A 25100-nucleotide genomic window follows, 5' to 3' on the forward strand; every position below is an offset into this window, starting at 1 on the left:
GCAAATTCCTTTCTTCAGGCTCATTCCATGATATTCCCAAAGGGAAGCTTAGATCCTTTTTGCTAAAATGTGACTGAGCTGGGAAAGATGATGCACATTATCTGTCACTACCTCGTCTCCCACTCAGAAACTTACAGGACTGTCTTTTTCTCACTGGAAGATCTGCCCTTCCTGGAATCTGGCACTGCTTTCTCATCCCAGCTGCCTTACATCCATGCAGGAGTGTGGGGCAGAACAAGCCTTGTAAACAAGATGGTGATGCACTACAGGAGGAGAAGGCTGACCTTAAAATATTTGGATTTCCAAAGTGCCTGGTCTAATGAGCTGAGCTAGCTGAAGCCATAGGGCAGAGAGCAGTGTCACCATATTCAGCTGTCTTGCAAACAGCCTGCAGCCAACCTTTTCAGGGGAGGGGAGAGAAATCAGAAAACAGCCACCATCACCACCAAGAGAAAAATAAGTGTCCTGTCTTGCATGAGTGAAATTTATGGGAATAATAGAATGATGCTGCTCCACAGATGGTAGGTCAATGAAGTGGGCCTTACCCACCCTCAAATCTTTGGTATTTTAATGTATTTCCTGATTCTGTGAGTTACAGCTGCCCTGCTGCACATATATGCACATAGCCCTTAATGCTGTAGAGGAGAGATGGAGTAGTATTTATCTCCTCATTCCCAATGTCTCCTTTATCTTTGTTTTAAAGGCTTGATTCAGCTTTGAGAAATCTGCCTTGCTGCAAGTCAAAGTAAAAGCATGCCCTGAAAGAGGAAGACATTCGTATTTATTTTAGTTAATTGCTTGTTTGCATAATTACTCATTCCAAAATCCAACTTACAATAAAATCTTCCCTTCCATCAATACAGCCATTGTTAGAGCCTCCAGCATGTCTGCCCCAGCAATCATTTGCTGGAGCTGGGAAGGCTGCTTTGTAAAGGTGAGCTTTACAGTCTAGCTCTGACCCGCAGAAACCAGGACAGAGAGCTCCCCAGTCAGCTTGAGACTCACTTGTCTTCCAAGTCCTTCACCATAATTCACTGTAATAAAGAAAGACTGAAGGGGATGACAAGGAGGATTTGAGGTTGGTGAGTGTAAAACAAGGATGACTTTTAGATTTAAGCATCTGTTTTTTGACTTTGCCATCTCTACTGTAGGAGTATGGGAACATGTGTCCCTACATATTAAACACTAACCAAATCAGAACACTGTTTGAATGTGGAAGAATAGTGACTTGAAAGATGTTATTTATGTTCTTACTTTTTGTGAGTGTGTGGCTTTTTTGATTTGTTTGTGAGTGTGTTTGTTGTTGTTGTTTGGATTGCTTTCTTTTTTTTGGTGCTTTTGTTTGGGCTTTTTAGTTTGTTTTGGTTTGGTTTTTGTTCAGTTGGTTGTTTTTTTTCTTTGTTTTTTTGGGGAGGTTGTGTGTTTTACTGGGTGTAGGTTTTTTCTTTTGTTTGGTGTTTTTGTTTGTTTGTTTGTTGTTGTTGGCTTTTTCTTTTTTTTTTTTTTTCTGTAAATATGCCTGAACAGGGGAAGAACATTGTAAAAACCTGCTTGGACCTGTGGGGCTTTGAGAGGCCTTGGCAGCACGTACAGTGCACCACAGTGCTTCAAGACAGAGATTTTTCCCCAGTACTGAAGAAACACATAGACTCTGTTTTGAATGTCCAGTCCAAGTCAATGATGAAATGGTGTGTCCTGTTAGGCTAAGATGACAGCAGAGGGCAGGGAGTGCAGCCTACAAAATTAAAATTAAAGCAAACAAAAGGTTTTCTGAGCTTCTTTGAACATCATGCTAGCCTTTCACCCATTCCCAGCTATGAGGTGTGACCCTGCCTGAATTGGCAGGGTCTGCCAAAGGATCAGGTTCTGACCACGTTTATTTTGGCTGTGGCTATCGTAAACCCAGGGGCAGAGCTGGAAGCCTTCCCTCACCCCAAGCGCCCTTTGGGATACACCCTTCCTGGGCCAAGCTGAGCCAGACTGGCAGGAGACAGCATTTATAGATGTACATCTGAGACCTAGGGACAGCCCAAGCTCTGCTTGTTTTCTAAACATGGCTAGAGGGTGTCTTAGAAAGCCAACAAGGTTCCCAAACTTGATGAGATGAAGGCTGGTGCAAGCAAGACACGGTCAGGCCACTGGATCTGGCCTTCAGATGAGGAGGTGGATCATACTGAGGGATCTGAGATTTTGCATTGCTGATAGCTGTAGCTGCTCTCATTTTGTGATCTATTCTGTTTTGCCCTGGGGCCTGTGCCTTTCCTTGCTGGCAGTATGCAACACCCTGGTGGCCTCCCACTTCCCTTCTGTCAAAGATACCTGTCTGAGAGGAAAGCTGGACGAGATGACAGAATAGTTTGCTTTGTGATGAGCTCCACTGTGCCTGGACTGGGAACTGCATATGGCAAATGCATTGTCCAAGCAGAAACGGAAAGGCCACTGTCTAGGTGTCTGGTTGGATGTGTTTCAGGATGTGCCTAGAGTTGTACGGGAAAAGCCCAGTGGTTTTCTCCTAACTGGCAGAAGTGGCTGGTGTCTCCCAGGGAGTTTCTGCCCCCATGTTTCCCAACATCTCTTCCAAACATGTGGGTATCCCAAGGAGGAGCCAGTGCCTGCAGTAGTGTGGGAGGGGGAGGAGGGAGAGGAAAAGAAGCCCTGTGTCCTTGTAAGCGTAACAGTTTAGTCTTTGCTCTCAGGGACACAAGCTGGCAGTTGGCTTTGTAGTAACCCACATGACAACAGGAATAACATCAGGCATAATTAGACAAAATGATGGTATAAGTTCAGCTCTTTCCCCCCAAAGCACCCAGCCCCCTCAACCCATTTTGAAACAATGCACCTTTTGTGTACTCCTAGTGGCTTTTAAAAACACAATTGATTTCTTTCTTCCCCATCACAGAAAGGAGTTTGCTGCTAGGATAACAAAAGTTGAAATGTCTCAGGCAGGATGGAGACTAAAGCAGGGAGGGGATGGGATACCTCATCCCTCCCAGCTTCTTCTGATGTCCTCTTCCAGACCCCCGTTACCTACCACCACCCACTAGATAATCATTGTTCTTTGTTACTCCTGCTTTAAATGCTCTCCCTTTCCACCCCTGCAACCCAAAACAGTATCCCCTATTGTTTTGGTGTTAGAAGTATACATGACGTAGTCATGATTCTGCCTTCTCTGAGGCCTTGTCAGGTTATGGATGATTGATCATGCTTCATCCACCCAATGAAGCCCATCAAAGAATAGTGCAACATTTTCCTCTCTGTCTCCTTCCCCTAAGTGTGACTTGGCTGAGAGGACTACTGTGCTGGATTTGAATGGAAATTATCTAAGTGTGTGGCTCCAGCTCCCCCTGCTAGCTCCCCTCTCTTTAAAAAATGAGACTGAAATGTAATCAGATTTACTTTAATGAGGGGGGACTGAGAAAATGCATCCCATGAAAAAGAACTTTGTGGGCAACCCAGGTCCCACACCATAAACAAAATCAAGTCACTCTATATTAGTGTAGAGAAAGCCTCAACATAGGAGAAACCCTTTTTATACCCCCTCCTTATCACAGCTTTCTAGCCAGCCCATTAAACTGCTTTGTACCCATTCCTGTGCCACCTCCCCATGGAGATGCATGTGTACATGACTTCTGGGTAACAGGGCTGGATGTGTAAAGGCAGCACCAGTGCTAAAATGGACCCGACTCTGAGTGCTTTGATTTCAGTTTTAGATGGTTTTGAGTCCTTTGCTGAAATATGAGTCATTTTAAAACTACTAAGCGAGGAACTGTGGGGGTTTTATTGGTTTGGCTGTCTGGTTTTTGAGCATCTTTAAGGCATTTAGACATGAAGTGTGATGCCAACCACTGCAGCATTATTAACATTTTAAGTGTTTGAAGACTGCATGTGACTGTGTAATGCTATATCTATATATGTGGGTGCATGTAATGTCGATAACTGAAATTGGTTTATAGCTCTAACTAGTTATATTCTTTTAAAGGTCCCAGTGAGATACCCAGGCAATCAATTTTGAAGACTTGTAGTGCAGTCATGCAAATAAAACTTGGAAATAGTGGAGTCTGACAAAGCAGTCCTGAGAATTATGGACATAAAATTTCTTCCAGAAGTGATCCAATAGCTGTACATGTACAAAGAAGAGAATCAAAAATTATATCCTCAGAATGATTTTTTTTTCAGTGTTCCTAATTTTGGTATATCCATCCACGTTTTTTCCTCAAGCAGGACAGTTATTACTTGTGCAAAAATACCTGCCCTGGCAAACTTTAATCCCAAACTGATGCATATGAATTTTTGTACTGACTCAAAAATATTCAAACTCAAATATTATTTTTATAATATTCTACTTGAAGCAGATTTTTTGGAAAGCTGTGTTCTTCCTTTTGCTCATGTAGGATTTGATTTTGCCACCCTAACATTTCTGGCAAGTTTCAGACTAACAAGTGATTTTTCCAGAACTTTTAATGTTGTGGCAACAGAGGATTGTTCATAAACTCTTTTCCAAACATAACTACTAGGTTAACTGTTGACCAGATAGTATCCAGAAAGTATATTTTATTGACTGTGAATTCATTAATAGTTAACTGGTGTGCAGACATTGAAACAATGTGCTGATTCTTCGTATTGCATCCTATCTCAGACAAATACAATAAGATGCCACGGTCTGTTGCTTTCTCAGCTCAACATTGCTGAGTGTTGATGTCAGGGAAAAGTCTTACTCAGTTAACAGCATTCCTAGAGCACTCTGTGGAACTGAGGGAGCTACAGAAAACTTAGATGCTTCATTGAGATACACAAGCTGAACCTGCAAAACAGCATGACACAAAAACCCCAACCAAACAAAAACCCCAAAGCAACAAACAGAAAGACAACCAACCAAAAAGAAAAAGAAAAAGAAAAAAAACCCCAAAAAACAAAAACAAACAAAAAACCCAAACCCAAAATGAAACCAAAAAGGAAAAAATGATTGGGCTCCAGAGCTAAAAAATGTCAGAGGGGTTCCGAGAGCAGTAACATGCACTTTGAGGAAAGACATGCAGACAAAAGATCAAAGCTTCCTGCTGCAGCACAAAGCAAGGGTTTCCTGCTACAAAAAGTTACCTCTGCCAGAAAGGTTCTTTGGGTGCCTTTTAGATGGTTGGTTACCTGTTTATATGTTTGGTTATCTGTTTATATGATTAGTTTTTGCTCCAGCAGCCTGGAGCTCTTAATTTTTTAGCTTTCTTACCCAGAAGTGTGGGGAGTCGTTTGTAAGCTTTATTGCCTTGCAAGGCAGAGAGAGAATGAATTCAGGTCTCCGGAAATTCAGGCCTCTGAAGAGATTTGGAAATGCTTGGTGTTGGATGTGACTGATACTCATAAAGGAGTTTGGCTTCTAAATGCTGGTGTACCAAGAAACATAGGAAAAAATGTTTGTTTTAGAGTCCTATTGAACTCCAGGAGGATAAGCATTCTATATCTGTTGAAGGCCATGATCATTAACTAGAAAGGAAAAACACATGGCAGCCAGCCAGGAAACACAGCTATCAGAAGGTAAACAGGCATAATCAACCAGGGACTCCAGAAAACTGCATTATTAACAGAATAAAACATATTACCCCATCTGGAGGCCCTCTTTCCTAGAAGGATGTATCTAAATAGAAAACAATTATTTAGGGCTAAGAAATAGTGTTAAGGCTATGGACAAAGCCAAGAAATTGGGCCAACCCTCATTGTGGTGGCATACTGAGAATGGTGCTTTTGAAAGACCAGAGAGTGCATTTCTGCTCATGCCAGCCCCTAAGGAGAGACATACTGACCATACCTGTCCTCTGGAAAAACTGATTGTTGAGGTTTTAGTTTGCTTTTGTTTGTTTGTTTTGTTTTGGGGTTTGTGTTGGTTTTTTGTTTTGGCTTGTTGTTGTTGTTGTTGTTATTTTAGTTTGTTTTTTCTTCTGGCAAGAGATATATGATAGTGAGGACAATAGGATTTTCCATCACTGCTTCTGAGATTGTTCATGTTGGTCTTGCTCTGTTTCAGTGCCAATCATACCCCACTGGTCAGACTACTTCAGCAGAAACGGTATCTATTTGTTTTTGATAGATTTTTGTCCTAGTGTTTATCAAATTGATTTATATAGATATGTACCTGCTGGCACCCTCAGTGTTTGCAGCTGAAAATTCTTTATTCAATTTTCTCACGCAGTGCATAATTATCTCTTATCCATTTTGAGCCTGCCATCTGCAAACAACCAGGGAGTGTTTCCAGTTTCCAGTTCATGGAGTTCTGTTTTACCTCCTCAGTCGTGGTCACAGAGGTGCACTTAATCATGCATGGGTTTTTTTGTATAGCCTTGAAAATGAAAGAGGAGTATAAAAGACAGGGACAAACCACTTTTTGCCTACCAAAAAGTAAACTTCTTCCTTGTTCTAATGTAGTCGCTCTTTCTCTAGAAGATCAAGTGCACTTGAGAGACTGACAGTCTCTCAAATTTTCACTAGCAAAAAAAGGAAAGATTTGTAAAGATTCTGTAGCTTGATGAAGCTGTTTTGCTCTTCCAAACAAGTCTGTCTCTGGCTTACTTGCAGAGCAGTTAGTCTTGTATTCCTCTTTACTCTTCTTCATAAAAGGTGATAAGTAGACTGATCCAATGTGCCAGTAGACCTTCTTCAGCACACAAGGGTGGCTGTGTTGTACTAAAAGGCAGTGGTCTAATTCTGTGAATGTTCATATGGCGTGAGACTGGCTATTGCATTTACAATTCAATACTGTAGATGTAATTATGAACAATTGCATCTCATGTTGGCTGCATTATTGGAAACAATAACCTGGATCAATCACACCATATATCTGACATGGAATTATTAAAAATATATATTAATTAACTCACTGTGCTTTTCAAATTTTCTGGTTATGAGAGAAAAGCAAAGCATTTTTCTTTATCACAATTATAAAATCATCATTATGGTATCCATACCCTGGTGTAATACTGTGGGTTGGAACAAACTATGCCTTCTACATCTTTGACTTTAAATATCAGATTCTTTGGGCTGTTTGAAATGTTGGTGTTTTTTTTAGTACTTACTTTGATATTTCCTGGCCATATTGAGACCAAAGTGCAATATGGATAATGTTTTATGATTTAAAGCCATGTGACTGCATTATATTTGCATTCTACGTATAAAGGCCAACCAATGTGATTAACATATTGGAATCTGTTTGTGCAGCTCAAGGTTTTGCACATCTAGTTCTGGAAATCAGGCTGGTGGCACAGGCCTGGGAACAGCTGCAGCTCCAAAATGCATTGCTCTGCCTACCTAGCTCCAGATCAGCAGTTTGAATTTCTTTTTGCTGTGGAGTCTGCCCAAACATCCTTTTGAAAGTGACACATCCTAATGCTGGAAGACCTTCCCAGGAAAGTTTCAGCAGGGAGGAAATGTGAGCATATAACATCTCATAAACTCCCTATGACTCCAGAGCAAGGCCCAAAGGCTATCATTACAGAGATGCATACTGTTAACATCAGTTCCAAAAGAGGATCTCAATTTATTGTGTGTTGGGAGTTTCTAGAGTCAGCTCCATCCTGCTATGTGGTATAACAATGTGTCAGTTGCACAATAGGAGTAACCTCACAGTATTCATATGTCACTTCAACACGAGAGCAAAAAAAAAAATACTCTTGTAGTTACAGGGTGGTTTGGTTTTTCTGACATTTAATTCTTACAAGGCAGGCATCAATGCTTTAATGGGTGAGATTTTTGGACTGAAAACAAAATCATTAATAGAAAACAGTTATGAGTCTGTACTTCCTATCCTTGACAAACTTCCCTATTTCTTTTTTTTTTTTTTCCTTTTTATTGTCATGTCATGTCAGAGATGATTATAAGAGACAGGCTTTATAGCATTACATGGGTGGGCTTTGGACTATTGAGCTTCTGTTCTGGAGATCACAGACCTCAGTTTCACTGTCTTTGCTCTCTCCCTAACACAGTGAAAACACTGAAGTGACATCCCAGAGGTAAATTTTTTAGCCTTGAGTTTAAGTTTATGGATTCTGAGACAGTAGGAAAAAGTTGTATTTCACAGTCACAGACCAATCACAAAGCAGTTTCTATTCTGGTGGAAAACTAAAAAGCAAATGTGACTCTTGCCTCTCAATTACCCAGTATGTCATAGTGGCTGATCTCTAAAGATAGGCTAGGTCGTGTCCAGGCACCATCTGATACAGAACAAGACCACCCAACAGAGGACACCCAGCAGGCAGGTCTGCCAGGCTGCTGCTGTCCTGCTGCAGAGATATTGAAAGCAGAAGCAGTGACAAAGAGGCAGTGCCATTAGCAGCACAACAGGAAATGCTCAGAGATTAATAGAGAGAGGCTGGAAGATAGGAAGGAGACAAGGGCTTACATAATAATATTTAGGCAACCATAAACCCAGAGTAACACCTTCCCCTGTGTCCCACTAAATTTTTAGTTCCAGAGGTGCCTGGGAGCACTATGTAAAGTGAAATCAAACCCCATCAATGTAACATGTGGCATGAGCAGACGGGACAGTTAAGCTCTACCGCTAACACCCTCAGTAGCTTTCAGACTAAGGAGGGTGTTTCTCACCCTTGCTCTCCTACCTTCTACATGGAGCAAGAAGTACCATTACAGGAGGTGAGTGCTGTATTTGGACCCTGACTGCCTTCTTTGCCACGTATTGTGGCATAGAAACAGGCTTGAAACAACTGCATGATGGACAGCTCTGCTTTCTGGGAAGGCCTGACATAAAATCTGATTTGCAATGAACAGAGCTGGATGCATTTTGTTCCTTGTTTTCTGTTGTATTCCTAAAATGTGATGTCAGAGACCTTCTTAGTGCACATAGATATCTTCTGGGTTGTCCAGACTGTGGAGGATTTTTTAGAACAAGGGAAATAAATGGTTAAGATTTGTCTTAGAGTAGCAGTTCAACCTTAGTCTGTAAAACTGCCTCGTAAATCTCTGGAAATCATTAGCTGTTAATCCATTGCTCAGCTGATTATTGTGAATAGTATCCAGGCCTTTAATTGTCGTTTTCTAGGAAAGGCCACCTTTTGCTGCTGAGAGAATGGCTCTCAAGTTCATCTAACAACATGTGATAGGAGCAGGGTGGTGATTGAAACAGACCGGAAAGATTGGAGCAAGCTAGTGATTTACCTTCTCCATAAATTGGAACCACTGCTGGGGGATGCAGGATGCCAGAAGGGGATGGTGGAACTGATTACTCAAAATCAAGTAAAAATCTAAATTTCCTCCTCTATTCAGGCCTTCTCCACATGGAACAGGGGATACATGAGCAGATCTCATCCTCTCTACTTCACAGGAACTGCCAATAGAAATTCCTTAGCTCTGTGAGGAATACAGTCTGGGGCCTTGTGAATCATGAGGTCACCTGAAATGGAACAATCACGCCAGGCATTTCTAAATCCTCCTGGTCACAAGGAGTGAACTTAATAAAACACTTGTTTAAGTAACAGCAACTGAGGAGTCATGAGCAAGTGAATTCCCCATCACTTTCTCTTGTCACCTGTGATCTATCAACCTCAGGAGGTTCAGAAGTTCATTCATAACCTGCAGGAGAGCAGGACTGTGGGCCCAGGCACATGTGGTGGCCCATCAGCTTTGGGCCCTTTCTCTGTATCCTTGGCCAGTGGGGCTTCATATCCAGACAAAAGCCTCCAAGAAGTGACAAGGCAAGGATGTGGCCCAGGTTAGTGCCACACTCATGCCACTTGCCTTGGCACAGATGTGAAAGCTGTTGCCCCAGGTTACCTGGGGGTCTTCTCTGATGAGGCAGGAGAGGGGTATGCTGGGTGTGTCAGGCATTGTGCCCACTGCAACTCATTCAAGCTACATTTTGTCCAGAAGTGACACTATGGCCCACGCTTTTCCAGACAATTGCAACAGGAAAGCCCTGCCCATCATCTCTCACTTGATTTCTCCTTCCTTTCCTCTCCCCGGATTGGGCAGCACTGCCCGAGAGCAGTGGGAACGTGCTCATGTGGATATCCTGTCAGGACAGCTCATGTTATGCCCCAAGGTCACAGGAAGATATCAGCCACTCCACAAACCTTTCACACCACTGGTGGAATCCTGGAGGGTCAGGCAGGGTCAGAGCACAGGTGGGGCTCCCATCCCATTCCTGTTCAAACACCCAGCGGGTGACTGTTAGTTTTCAGTTTTGGTCTTTTGGCTGCTCCATCCCTGTGTATTTAAGTATGTGTTGTGTGTGTAGGGAGGGAGCAATACTGATGTTTTCGGAACCACTCATTTTCTTGCCTTGTTTTTTTCACTTTTCATAGCATTATTACTCCATTAATATTCCTGAAAGCCAAGCTCTAGTCCAATGGGTTCTCATGATTAAAGACTAAATGCTGCAGAGGAGATGACAGTCCTCACATGTGCCAATGAGTCAGTGAATTCCTTTGTGAAGCCTAAGTCCATCCAGATGTTGACCTCAGCTCTAATGCTATGTTCTTTCCTTATTTTCCTCTAGCATTGCTGGGTCTATTTAAGATGGGTATGACGTGACCATCAATGAGGAAAGACAGGCTCTCTAAGAGGGTAAAATGCTTTCCTTCTTTCTACAATAGGATTGTGAAGCTCTTTCCACTGCCGTATTTCTTGTCTGTTGCCTTAAAAATGCTTGTGTTACAAATATTATTGCTCATTTGGTGCTATTTGCATTACACAGGCCTAAATGCCTAAAGGCAATCTAAGCATCTTTCTATGGGTCTAATTTGGATTTTCAGGCTTTTTCTACTAACAGCTACATGGGACTACACTGGTAAGCAGAGAGGACAGAAAAGCAAAGACCTATCTGCATGTGGCTGCTAGAAATATTCTGCTTTCACAGTCTAAACCCAGTATTTTCATTAAATACAAAGAGATAGAATAGTATTCTGCCTACCTAGATTTCCCCAGCAATTTTTCTGCTTCTTTACTTTTCTTTGTAATCAATTTTTTAGAAACTGGACTGTGAATTGCACTTTTGAGCAGTTGTTTGCCTAGGTATTTCCTTGCTGTGGATCAGGGCAGCTCCATCATCTTCCCTGCAGGCTGTGTTGCAGCAGGCCAGGGAGTGCACTGCTCCTGAAGGTCGGTTGTGACGGGACCAGAGGCAGGCATAGAGCATTGATTGCTGCGCAGGTTTTAGCAGGGCTCCAACAGAGGAAGCAAAGATAGTGCCAAATGAATCATGTTCTAGGCTTTTCCTTTGCCTTTCCCACCCTTCTGGGTGACACAAGCCACTTTTTCATGATGCACATCAGCAGAACTGGATATTTTTTCAAGAACTTTACTTTAAACAGATTTCTGGAGTCTGATCTTCAGAAACATTTACTCTGCCAAGTTTCCTCCCAGATTTGGGACATTTTCTTAAGTGGTACTTTGCTTTCCTGTTGTGGGATTCAGCCTGGAGATGCAGGGACTATAAATGGGGATTTCCTAATCTCAGCCTGTCCAGTTATGTCCAGCAAAATGGAGCTTTCAGGAAGTTCCTCTCCAGCTGTCATAACACACCCTCACCATATTGACCTGCCACAGTGCTGTTTCCTGTTGAGATATAACTGATCAGCTGATATGGGGGGCTTCAGAATGGGAGCAGAATGAGCAGAGCAGTGCACCTCTGGCACTGTTTAGTCTGGATACCCTTATTCCTTTGGTACTGGGATTGGCCTGTTTTTGGTTAGGGCAGCAGGCTCTTAGTTACAGATACTTCTCCCCTGGTTGCCATGCACACATGAATCCTAGGCCTGCTGCTCAGCTCCTGACTCCTTTTCCAGGTTCCAGTGACTTTCACTCCCTGTTCCAAGCCTTTGCATTTCTGTGCTTGCACCAGGCATTGCTTCCCTGAGCCGCAGCATCAGAGGCACAGCCTCTTCTGTATGTGCAGCTTTCTGGTCTTGGAGGTAGCTTTGGCCCCTTCTCCAAATTGCCCCAAATACTGCCCTTTAAGTAGAGATAAGGTAGGAAAAGGGCCAAGGGCAGTGACAGCTGCAAAATGGCAATTCTGACCAGATGCAATACCAGGATTCAACTCTCTAGAGCCTCTGTTCCAAGCTCCTTCCACCTGATTGTGCTGAGTATGCCTGAAGGCAACTGTCAATAGGCTGGGGCACTAGTGGCTTGATATCTATGACACAGTTAACACAAACTGGCATGTACCTGTTTAGTTTACGCTATAAAACTCTTATTTCTACTCTCTACTTTTCTCTCCCTCTTGCTCCTTCTTTTTGTTTATTTGTTTCATGATCTCTGCTGAAAATACATTGATCTACTTGTAACAAGTTGTGCCAGGATCAGAACAGCCCATATCTGAATTTATGGGTCAATTTTCAAACAGAGTAATTTCCTGCTATTTTCCTGCCTCCTGAGTCAGAACAGTATATTTCTGCATACTGCCAGGCATGGCCAATTCTTACTTAGGGATGAAGCCATTCCAAACCAGAGCCAGTATGACTTTCAAAGGCCAAGTCTTTCAGGTCTTATTCAGGATTTTTATTGTAATGATCCAGACACGTGTTTTCTCACGGCCTGTATATTACAGCTCTGGTGGCATTCCAGGGATGCAGAGAGAGTGATGGAGGTTACTTTGCAGAGCTTTTCAGAGGTGGTATTGGGATGAGTTTGAGTTATTTGTTTATGAGATTAGTTTATACAGTGCTGCTGCAGAGCTGGTAACAATTTTCATTATGTGCTAGCTGGCTGTAGAGCATCTTCAAAAGGGATCTGCTCTGTCTCATGGCAGAAAGCAGCACAGGTATGAAAGGAACTCCAAAAACTTAAAAAGGCGGCACACAAACAGACTTTGTCCTCCTTCTCAACGACCCACCTTGACAGCACTGGTTTGATAATCAGCAGCTTCTGTGCATTAAGCCAGCCCCATCTGGCTTAGTGACTCAGGGATGTAAGGCAGGAGGAAGGGCTTCTTCCAGTCAACAATTTGACTGCTTATTTTTAGTCTCAGACACCCACATCATTTCTGGAGTTTTCCCAGTCATGGGTTTTGGTTTTGGATTCATAGTGTGAGAGCACAGGGAGGGTTATTTTACCATCCAGAATTTCCAGTAGTGGACTGTGGCATTCAAAATTAAAATAAAATAAACAAACAAACAAAATTGTCATCCTTCCTGCAAAGCGTCATCTGCTCTTAGGGGTACAAGAAAAAAGAACCACAAAAACCGCCACCACCAAAAAACCATCATTAACTTCACAAAATTCCCAAGGAAGAGGCAATACAGCATCTTGACATTCTAGGTGAGTATGAAGTAAATTAAATCCTCCCAAACAATAAGCCCCAATTTCCTCATTGTAAGAAAATGCATTAAGGGCCACTCACAATTTAATGCGTTCAGTGCTGACCCAGATCAAACTGTGGTATTCTGTGTAATCCCTGATGGAAGGCAAAGCAAAGAGGTACCTGGAGAACCTCCAATGCACTGGATATGAGACATCCTCTCAAACAAAGCTCGTTAAAGGGAAGGCCCCCAGATCCATGCCGGATCATAAGATAGGAAAGAAGGAATTAGCTAGCTCAAGAGGTCCTTCTGAAGGAAGAGATGGTATAGGATGGGGAAGAAATTCAGCCTGTCTATACTCTTTCCTCAGTTAGAGCGAGTGGCTCTCCCACAGTCTTTTATTTTACTTAGGGTGTTCTATGAAGGCTTCCAGGTGTTGCTGTGTCTCTTTCCTTGCTGTTTCCTTTCCAGGAGTGGTGATCTGCAGCTCTCAGGGAAGACTTAGCACCCTATTGGTCATCAGCCCCTGACAACAGGCTGGCTGTGGGCCTTTGGATTTTCCCACTGACCTCATTTTTCAAGGTTGCATTTTCCACCTCTGCTGGTTTCAGGTTTGATCTTAAAATAACTCTACCTTGCAGTGATTCACCCACGTCTAAGGGTTGGGTTTCTTGGCCTCTTCTGAGCCTGGGTGTGTTTTGGTTGCTCCTCACTGATCACTACTCAGTTTGCCCCCAGGAGGGCCTTTTGACCATGCTCTGATAATTTTTTTGTACTCTAGTCGTATTGAAATGTATTTCACACCCAATATCTGTCAACAAGGGGAGAGAGCTGAGGATATCATGACAAGCTTTGACTTGGAAAGGTTTAGTATTAGGTGCTTATGTATTTTCCAAAAACAGGTACAACTCTGCTTTGCCATGGTGACATAGCCCTTCTTAATTCTCCCAAACAACATAAATTAGGGGACTTATTGGCCAGAGAAGGAAAGTATGGACCCAGGGGCCTGGGAGATGACACAAACTTCTTCATGAGTTTGGAAGACCACTTAGTCCAGGGAGAGAAAGTGTCATTCAAAAATTGGTAGCTACTGACAGAGCAGCATTTAGATTCACAAAAAAAAAAAAAAAAAAACCAAAAAAAACCACCCCAAAAAAAACCCCCAAACCAAAACCCCCCAAAACAAAACCCCCAAAACAAAACAAAAAACCCCAAAACAAACAAATAAGAGTTTTAATCAATACAACAAACACAAATCTTCTGTGGCTGGTTGAGTTTTTTTTCTCTGTGGTTATTTCCCATCTATATTCTGGTTTCTAAACAAGAAAGGAAGACCTGCTTCTTTTTTTACCAACTGTGTATGTACAGGACAAGATTAAAATTCAATAATCAGTGAATTTTAAAACAGACTTCCCCCCCACCCCCCCAAAGAAAAATCCACCTCCCTTGCAGGCAGACTAGAGGATAAGCCTATTTTATTTTTTCTTACATCCTGACACTGACTGGCTTCAAGCACCTTGTACAGTATTGCAGTCACAGGATGTAATGTTACCACATATCCTGAATTTAGGTTTTGGTGGAAAACAAAGGCTGTATGTCATTCTATTGGGGAATTCACCAGTATTCCTGCCAGCTCATCATCTTCCTAATGTTGCCAAGTAGTAAGTGATTAATTGCCATGAGACAGACGAGGAAAAAAATCACAAGATACAACAGAAAAAGAAACATTTTGGAAATGAGCTTATACAAGATATGTTTGCTTGCACTTTGATATTTGAATCCTTTTTGTTTACGTCATCAGACTTTTGACAAAAGTTCTGATGTTTGTGTGCAGAAACTATCTGGTACGAGTGAGGAGTTCAAGAACTGAGGATTTAAGGAAAACAGCAGCTATCACAGGAATTGACAACCTGATGTCCTTTAAAACAGAAATGCCTAAATTGTGGGTCACAGCTGGTGTCTGAGGCCAATTCACCCGGTTCATGTTTCCAGCTGAGATTGACTTAAGAAGGTATGAAAAATCATAGGAACTGATACCAGCTAGTGGTCCCAAATCACTCGTTGATACCAAGCTGGGAGCTGCATATGGGACTAAAAGGGTCATTACCATGACTTTGGCATCATCTCTCCTTTCCTCCAATGACACAGCCTGAGTACATTATCAGACTAAAGCTGAGAAAAGCTACAGAGAACGTGCATGGACAGGAGGGTTTGCTTGGCCCTGTGTAATTCTAAGTTAGCTCCTTCTTAAAAATATTCCTCAGAAGCTAATTTATCTGCCAAGTTTTAGCATGGCATGAAATATGTACAGCCACATAACCCTCCACCTCATTCCAAAAATGGAGAGGGGCTAAGAAAAGACCAACTCAGGTTTAGCTATCTCAACACAGAGGTCCTGAACGTCAGTCAGCCAGGGGCAGACTGTGATTTTACCATAAAGTGTCAGCTGCAGAGATCCCTCCCATGCTGAGAACAGAGAAGGATGTATGTGGGAAGGGAAAAGAAGGGAGAACAGCTAATGTGGAGGGCAAAGGGGGTGACAACATGGGAACAGAAGGATGCTGCAGAAGGATGGAGAGAAGTGAAGCCTTTCAACCCTTCACCAGCAGTGGCACCTGTCCCAATCTTGGACTCGTGTTTCAGTGGCTTGTCTTACTGCCATGGCTTTGGGAAAAAGAGCCTGTTTACAGGAAACTAGTTCGCTGTGCTTCCCACAGCTTTGCCGGGCTGGGGTGGAGGCAGAAGCTGGCTCTCTTTGCTGCTGAGAAAGCTCCAGCTTCTAGGGGTGTGTGAATGCTGCAACTCACTTCTTCCCAACCCTACCTCCTTCCCTTGGCACTGACACTTCCCCACCCTAGCCTCAGCCACATGGGTGTTTTCAGGGTTTGTGGTTCCCAAAAGGGTTGAAGGATCCCTGAAGGCTGCTGGGCCCGTGTTGTGGCTCAGTCCATGGGGACAGACCCCTGCCTGGTGTTACCATCCCTTGCATCCTTAGGTTTTGCTGAAGATGTTTAATGAACAGATTTCCTGTAATAGATGGCAGCAATGACAAGAAAAATAAAATGTTGCACCACATCTTGGCAGGAGTGGCTCAGAAGGACAATTCAGGCAGCTGTCTGTCCTCTCCCAGCCCTCTCCCTCAGTTCCCATGCACACTTGCCTACGGGTCATGCTGAGGGCTGAAGAAAAAGCTGTGCGCTGTCTTCTTTAGTAGCAGGCACAGAGGTTATCATTCCAGCCTTGAAAACCAAGGCTGCAAACAGGGAAATGGGGAGGTGACATATTTTGGTATAAATGAGTATTTAAAATACATCATATTTGTTCTATTGGCCTCTTCCCTACCTCCCTCGCAGCTTGTAAAACTCCTGCTGTCTCCCTTCCTTTTCAGGCGAATGCTTGGCTCGTTTCTCCCATGCAGCACACTGCATTCCCGTTACCCTGTCCCTGCGGCTACTAACCCACCTCCTAAAGCTTAAAGAGGAGCTTGTGGGCCAGCTCCTGTCCCAGTCCTCGCTGCGGCTGTTGCTCGACTTGTACACAGCAGTGTGTGTTGGATGGAGCTCCTGCTCCTGAGGAACAGAGGGTGCCAAACCGCATGAATCTGGGGTTTGGCAAAGTCCGGCTGCTTTCAGCTGGAGAGGCAGGGAACGCCGGGGGCAGCAGCCCCAGCACAGTGGGATCGTCACTGGCGAGGAGGGGCTGGTCCTGGAAAAAGGGAGATGTCCCAGTTAGTCATCGGCCACCCGCTGGTAGCTGGGAGGCACTCTCGTAGCATCTGCTGCTCGGCAAGGCACAGACAGGGTCAGCAGTGCTCAGGGCTGATCCCTGAAGAGAGAAGGGCCACTGCTCCAATCCAGCTACACATTCCCCACTCCCCACAAGCCATGGGGCTGCTGCCAAGAGTCAGCAGTCACAAGCTTAATGCTGTCATGATATTTGTTCAGTGCATGTTCAAAGACATCGGGGACGGCAATAGCATGCACACTGCAGGATGTGGCTGTGCAGAAGGTGTGGGACACTGACAGGAGGGAAAGGGTGGCTGGGATGACAATCCATACCTGCTTTTAGCATGGTTTGCCATAGCTCCACATGCCAGATATTTCCAAAAGTTTTAGTTTTAAAAACAAACAAAATACATTGAAAGCACATTGGATTTACTTAAAAATACACAAAATGTATGCATACACAAAAAGACCCCCTTTCCAAAAGTGAAGGACAACAAAAAGGGCTCAAAAAGCTTATCCGGTATTACACAAGCATATTCAACACGCAAGAGGTACATGAATAGGATGCTGTTTTTCCCAAGCTGTTGTTGTGTTTCTCACTTGTATCTCCCAAATACACTTTGGAAACATCTTTCTGAGGAAATTTAGTATTAAGAAAGCTTTGGGTAAGAGTTCATAGCCAATGGATTCTTTAGGAATTTACCTTCAGTAAGGACTCATGGAAACTGACTTAGGAAACCAGCTGCCTGTCTGGGATTTCTGGGACACTTCTACTTCAGCTGTCCATAGATAAGGTCTCCAGAACAGAGATATCTCTGTGATAACTGCAACAATACTAATAACAGCCAAAAATTAGCTAATTGGAAGTTCAAGTGACAGCCTGGAGAATAGCTATACAAGTTTTGATCTCATGTCACATGTTTACCACTGATGGGAAAAAGGTGGAAAGCAAAAGTCATGAGACAAAAGGAGGGCTCATCACTAGAGCCCAGAACTAGCAGCTTGCCTGGGGATTACACTTGTGCATTGAACTGTATAGGTCGCAGATGCCTGCCAATGTCTGTCTCTGCTTCCCCTTCACCTCCATTTCACAAAAGAAGGTCTACAGTACTCTCTTTTATTTGATGACCTTTAAAAATCACACAGAATATTCTATGGCTGAAGACCTAAGCCATCCTTCCCTTGGGAAACTGCTAGGTAGGTTGAATCTAACCCTGGCAAGACACATTGTCCTACAGTCTCCTAACTTTGACCCTTTCATATATCCTTTTATTGCCCACAAGAAAAACAGACTCATAAAATACAACTCATTAAATGCCCACGCAGTGTGAGACACTACTAGTAAGCCTCTGCTGTTAAGGCTTTCAGATTTCACATGGTATTAAAAAGTTTACAGGACACTTGGTCCTCTTTAATATTGCAAAACAACCTTTTGGGTCATTTGTGCTATAAACTAGCAGTGAAAGTGAACCAAAGAAACCCAGATTTTATTGTAATCCATGTTACTAGGAGTTGTGCTTTAACACTTCAAGACTTGGCCTGAAGGTAAAGCAGTAGCTTTTACAGACTTTTTTCCAGCAGAGAAAGAGGTTGGCAAGGTACAGAATGAAACAATCCAAAGAATGCCACCCCAAATGCACTGAATCCCATGGAGAATTTGATGCAGATTTCTTAGAAATCTCATGTCATTTTTTCTGCCAAAGTGCAGATCAGACAAAGTGAGGGAAAGGTCCTTCTAATTTAGTCCTAAGGATCCCATTTTGAGGCAGTTTACCAATATCAAAAGAGACAGCATTTTCCTTTACTGTTCTAAAAAAGTGGAGGCAGGCACTACAAATCTCCCTTCCACGCAACAAAATGCATCTTGGGTATCACAGATTTACCTGCTTCTCATGCAGTCCAGGGCTTTTCTGCAAGACTCTTCAAAAGCTTTACTTGTATGATCATGGACATGTAATGTAATCATAGCTGAGAAAAGAACTTCAAACCAGATACAATCTAGCAACGTAATCCAAAAACCTGTAGGTTTTTTCACTTCATCAGCTGGTGTCAATGTCTTTTCAGCTCGATTTTGTGTGGGCAAGAAAATGGTGAAAACAGTTCCAAGACATTAGTGAGAGACTTGGCCCATGTGAGCACGAGATTTGAAAAATCTCTTGAAAGACACCATTAGAAACCTTCAGGGAAAAAGATAATTCCCACCCACTAGCTCTTCCATATGGAGTTTTGTGATCATAGGAAGGGTTAGTCAAGAAATGTAACCAGAAACATTGATTGGACATGGGGCAAAAAGGGGTATTGCAAGAAGAGTTTTTGAATCTTTCTTCATTCAGTGTCATTACTTGAAAAGCAGGGCTTTACTTCCTGGCTTGTGTCAAAACAGTTGTTGAGCAGCTTGATGCCTTAAATGCTGTGATACCTCAGGTCATCAAAAACTGCTGAGAAATACTTGCCCAAGGCTTTGGGGGTGTGTCAGCTCACCAGCCATCAGCTCCTGCCCATGACAGGATGTACAGCAGAAGGTACACATAACATCCACCTTCCTGGATGTGGTCCTGGATTGATTTGGGACCAGTACATTCAAGCAGGTGGGAGACAGGCTGTGGTGTAAATGTTGGTGTACATGCCTCCAGTTGTCCAATCTTGTGACAGAAGACCAGTCATTAAAATACTACAGAGACACTGTTTATAAACTTGAGGAACTTGGTGACCCAACTCAGTGATCTGTCTTGCATGAAGTTACCAACCATTCACATTCTGTCCTGTACATACCTAATGAAAATGTGTAACTCTGAAACAAACAAAGCCTTAAATCACCCTGCTTCATAATTAAAAAAAAAAAAAATCTTGGTAGAGTGCTGAAAATATTTGTTGCATCATGTTGCTGAACAAAATAGAAAATGGGATCTTCTACTGCCCTCATGTCCAAAGAGTTCAGGGCTGCTAAATTACCTAGGTTGCTGAGTTTTATTGGTATTAGTTAGGCATGTGTAATATGATCCAAAAGACACAATGCAGTTCTTGACCTCAGATTCCATTAAAAAAATTGGACAGCAAATGACAACGAGCTCAGAGAAGATCAGAAGAAGTAAAGTCTGCTTTAGGAGTGGAAGGATTTATGCTGTAGCCTGGCATTTTATTGTCTATGTTGGGCTCTACTGGGAGTTTGTCATTGGCTTGTGCCAATGCCACAGAGCCTGTGCTAGTCCCAGAAGGATTTTGATAGGCAAATATATGGGAACTTGACACTCTGAGACAAAGAGGTTGATCCTTGGCTGTAGAGTAGGAAAAGATCAAGGAACTGGAAAGAAAAAAGGAAAGTGGCAAGTGGGAAATCTTTGCAGCAATTCCCAAACTTGAAACAAATTATGGCAGTTTTCCCCTAATTTCCACTGGCAGCACCTCAGAAGGGTTTTGCTTTTTTGGCAGGAAGGATAGTCTCAAGTAGAGTCTTTATTTCATAGCCCACTTCATCTGCTCACTGCTATCACAGACCTCCAGACAAACTTTAAGGTTGTGTTTTCTTCATAGAGCACCCAGTGGTTTTAACATCTGGAACAGCTGGCCTAATCAAAATGTTTGGACTGTATTTAAGAAATACTTGTGAGAGGTACTGGCAGGTGATGTAAAGGAGACTGATGGTCTGGGTTAAATCAGTGTACCTGTAGGTATTGTCCTTTTTTTTAATAGATGGAGGGAAAATGTAGTGTGATATCTCAAAGACTGGAAGTCAGGTTTGAGGCAAAAATCAGTATCTTAAAATCTTTACTCCCAGTGCTGCTTTTAAGAACAAAACTGTCCTTCAGAAAAGGTACTACAGATCAATGCTTTGGTTATCCTTTTGAAGTACTTACATGTCGGCACCCTCTCTTTGTGCTTCAAGTATGATGAATAACTTCAGGAGTGATGAATACCCCTATGCTGTATCACAGTCTCAGACCTATGTGCCAAGCATCCCTGCTCCACAGGAGGTGATGGCTCACACTCATACATTTAGTGTCTTTCTCTTGGTACTGTAAAAAAAATACAAAAGCACCCTGAACAAATGCATTAAAAATCAGAGTCGTGGTTCAATGGAATAATTCAGCAACAGCATAGAGAAAAGATAATTTCAGTGACACCCATGCAGAACAGGTTCTCAAACTTGAAAGTACAGGCTTACGCAGGGCTGAGCCCAAAAACCATACATAGGGGATATGATATGGAAGCAGCTATTCTGCAAGAAAGTGTGAGAACCTTTCCCTGAGGAACCCTTACCCCAGATCCACATGAGCACAAAGGAGAAAATTTAGGCCTGGAGGTGTTGCCAGAAGAGTAACATACCTTATGTAAAGCACATTACAAAAGGAAATGCTGAGCTAGCAAGAATCTCTCTCTAGTAGCAGTGGGAACCCCCTCCTGCTTTATTCTGTGAAGTATCTTTCATATCTTCTGCCAAAGACTTTAGGCGACATCAAGTTTTGCAAGGAGGCGAGTAATAATAGAGCCAAAACTTGGTTCAGACTGCCAATAAGGAGTCACTGCAGCCTGGAACAGTGAAAGGTCATCCACAAAGACATGAACACACATTTTTTTGCCCCAGATTCTGGACCAAGTGTTCTGAGGAAGAAGCAAACAGTTGGACTGGGTCCAAAGCATGGGGAGAACTTGTAATTAATCTTTTTGTAATTCTTTTCCCACCCTAAATCTTCCACATTTCCTGCCTCACTTAACTCCTTCCAAAGTATCCTCCTGCAATGTCACAGTTGCTGAGGCTTGATGCAGACCAGATACAGGCCAGATGGCCCCCTGAATGCCAGCCTTAGGCACCTCTTATGGGTGACTGGTTTTTGGTGTCACAATTGCCACTTTCCAAGAGAGCTTTAAAGCTTGGTCTGAAAAATTAATCTTGCCCTTGAGCTTCAATAACTGCCTGACAGTCATTTCTTTTCACCTTTACTGGGCAGTAGAATGCCAACTTCTTACACAGCTGCACATTTTTAGGAGCAGGTTCAACAAGATGGTACAATAAAGCTCACCAGTGTGCAGCCATATGCATAAACCTCTCTCCAGGGCTACCCAGCAGGCGCTCTGTGAATCACAGAGTGTTTTGAATTAAAAGAAGTGTAAACATATTTCAAATTTCAGAATTTAATTTCATTTGCCTTCTTTTGCAGCAATGAAGTTAGAATTTCAGTTCATTTTCTCACCTTCTCTGTGCCTCTCTCTTTTCCCAGCTCTAGTTGGGACTTTAGCAAAGAAGATACAACACAGCATCCCCCACACTACAGCATGGATGACTGCCTCATGCTTCTCAGGGTAAGAGTTCTGCTAGTACTTTAAAGGGAAAAGAAAGAAAGAGAGAAAGACAGAAAGAGAAGAGAGAAAGAGAGAAAGAGAGAGAGAGAGAAAGAGAGAAAGAGAGAAAGAGAGAGAGAGAAGGAAGGAAGGAAGGAAGGAAAGGAAAGGAAGGAAGGAAGGAAGGAAGGAAGGAAGGAAGGAAGGAAGGAAGGAAGGAAGGAAGGAAGGAAGGAAGGAAGGAAGGAAGGAAGGAAGGAAGGAAGGAAGGAAGGAAGGAAGGAAGGAAGGAAGGAAGGAAGGAAGGAAGGAAGGAAGGAAGGAAGGAAGGAAGGAAGGAAGGAAGGAAGGAAGGAAGGAAGGAAGGAAGGAAGGAAGGAAGGAAGGAAGGAAGGAAGGAAGGAAGGAAAGAAAGAAAGAAAGAAAGAAAGAAAGAAAGAAAGAAAGAAAGAAAGAAAGAAAGAAAGAAAGAAAGAAAGAAAGAAAGAAAGAAAGAAAGAAAGAAAGAAAGAAAGAAAGAAAGAAAGAAAGAAAGAAAGAAAGAAAGAAAGAAAGAAAGAAAGAAAGAAAGAAAGAAAGAAAGAAAGAAAAAGAAAGAAAGAGTGCCTGTTTTGGTTTGAGCTGTAACCACACCTGTGGCTCCCCAAAGGCAGTGAGCCAAACAGCCAGGAGTGCAGCAGGCTTATCTCTTCAAAGTTTGTCCCTTTCAGTGGTTTTGGGCATTTTAAACCTTTTTCAAATCCAGAGGTACTTGCAGTGCTGGAAAACTCAGAAGATGTGGAGTGAGGCACACCATGGCTGTGCTTACCAAGCTCATGACTAGCTGCCTTTATATCTCCACAGAGCTGAGCTCTTTATAGCTAGGAATGGGGAGAAGTGACCAGTTCTTGCTGTCCAGGAGTGACAGTCACCTGGTGCCTCCACATCAGTGGTGTAAAGAGGGGCAGTGTTACTCCCAAGATACTTTCCCTTCTCCCTATCCCTTGCCTCTTTGAGAGTAAACCAGCTATAAGCAGTCATCTTCACCTTTTTTTTTTTTTGATGTATATATGTCAATTTCTAAAGCATTTGTCTCTGCCTTGTGCCCATTTAGGTTAACATCTGGACTAAAACCCTAGGTGCAAGAGGTCAAGAATTTCTCATATAATCCTTCTATTGTGCAAGATGATGCTGTTTGTTTAGAGCAGGTGCTGTCTCTGCTCTGAAGGAGATAAAATTGACCTGGCTGCAGTTGAGTAGTTTCTAGGGTGCACTTCAGAGGTTCTTTGGCAAGGCAGATGCATGCTTTCAGCATGCTGGAGGAAGGATTGAGGACCCCCAGGCTACTGCAGGAGTGAACTCCACTGAAACAGAAGAGGAATGGATAGGCAAAAACCCTCTAGGTTTTCCAGTCCTTGAAAAGAAGTGTTCTTCTCTAGAGTAAAAATGGAAAAAGCAAAAAGTAAAATTTTATCCTGGTAAATAAAACAGAGAGAAGAGGTAATCAGTGGAACGAGGTTGTTGGAAGCACCTTGTAAAGCTGCCTGTAGTATCCAGCCTTTACAGTGGAGGTCAATGGCTAGATCTTTTTTACTACCTGTGCTTCTACTTGCCAAATCTCATCTTAGTGATAGGTTTTTAAAGTGAGAGAAGGATCTGAAGTGATGAATCATATTCCCACCACCTCCAAAAGGCCAAGGAAAGGTTTCAGGAAGGAAAGTAAGGCAGTTTCTCTCAGGAGAGTGCTAAGAATTCAGTTTCCAAATTTCTGTCTGCTCCTTCAGAGCAATTTAGCCTGTTTTTTTGCTGTTGCCTGCTGTTGATTTTTGTTGTTTGTTTGGTTTGGCTCTTTTTCTGTTTGCATCCAGTAAAGTATTTTCAGTGAACTTGATGCACAGGTAAAGTTGTATGGTCAAGTGATGAATGTCTTTCCTGAAGACACCACCAGAGAAGAACCTTTTCTCTGCTTCTCAGCTATACTGTGCCAGTTTTGTAAGGAACATCTCAGGCCCACATGTGTGTTCATTGTGGATTTGGTATCTTGCTTCATACACCTACAACCAGAACCTTCTATCCTGGATCTCACACTGCTCCACTGCTGTAGTGAAATAGTATTTGCAGTGTCCCACAAAACAAGATTAAAATTGTTCTAGGAACTGTAATGGAGACTAGAACAACGTGTTGGGCCTCTCTTCATAACAAATCAAAAATAATTCAAGGCCTGCTTATCTTCGGGAAGTTCAGGTTCAAGTCAAATTCTGCCATTGCTCTGTTGGACAAATCCAGGTAGTTCAGAGATGCTCAAGAAAGGAGGTAACTTAGTTTTTGGAAGCTAAATAAAGGTATGATCTCTCAATAGACAAGAGGTATGAGCTGTAGAGGTGATGCTGCAGAATTCTCTTACTCATAATTTGGCAAATAGGTTTGTAGAGGACTGAACAGTTAGACTAGCCTGTGGCCAAGCCCAGTAAATTCCTTTCTTGTAAGGATGGCACATTCCACAATGAATAGCTAAGATGATTTGTTCAATGAGCCATTTGCAAAGTGCAGACTCTTTAAAGTAAGAGCTGTTACAGGACTTGTTTCTGTCATAACTGTTCTGAGCTATAAATACACAGTAAATTATCAGTCAGGTGTTTTCTACATGGCTGCACAGTATTCCTAACTTTGCACATAGGCATATTGTTTAACCCTTTCTTTTCTGCTCTCTGGCAATTCATAAGGCAGAAGGGAGGACCCACCATGTTAGTCAAACTCCTCGTGTAGCAATGCTGGAATACTGAGGGGTTGCCCAGAACAGGATGTGGAAAAGGCTACACTAAAAGAACCTTCTTCTATCTGTTGGCAGGCATGCTTGATACATATCACCATGATGCAGAAG

The 25100-nt window shown here is 42.7% G+C and overlaps 1 long non-coding RNA gene across 1 annotated transcript in view; it reads left to right on the top strand.

The window, feature by feature from the left end:
* Nucleotides 1-962: 962 nt before the first annotated feature.
* LOC119703259 overlaps nt 963-25100 on the top strand; it is a 29271-nt gene continuing 5133 nt past the window's right edge. Inside the window, exons 1-2 of the long non-coding RNA XR_005257602.1 lie at nt 963-1082; nt 22180-22261. This is a non-coding gene — a long non-coding RNA (uncharacterized LOC119703259). The remainder of the gene's footprint in view (nt 1083-22179; nt 22262-25100) is intronic.

This window comes from Motacilla alba, chromosome 7, assembly GCF_015832195.1.
Source record: "Motacilla alba alba isolate MOTALB_02 chromosome 7, Motacilla_alba_V1.0_pri, whole genome shotgun sequence".
In the NCBI taxonomy this organism is placed as follows: Eukaryota; Metazoa; Chordata; class Aves; order Passeriformes; family Motacillidae; genus Motacilla; species Motacilla alba.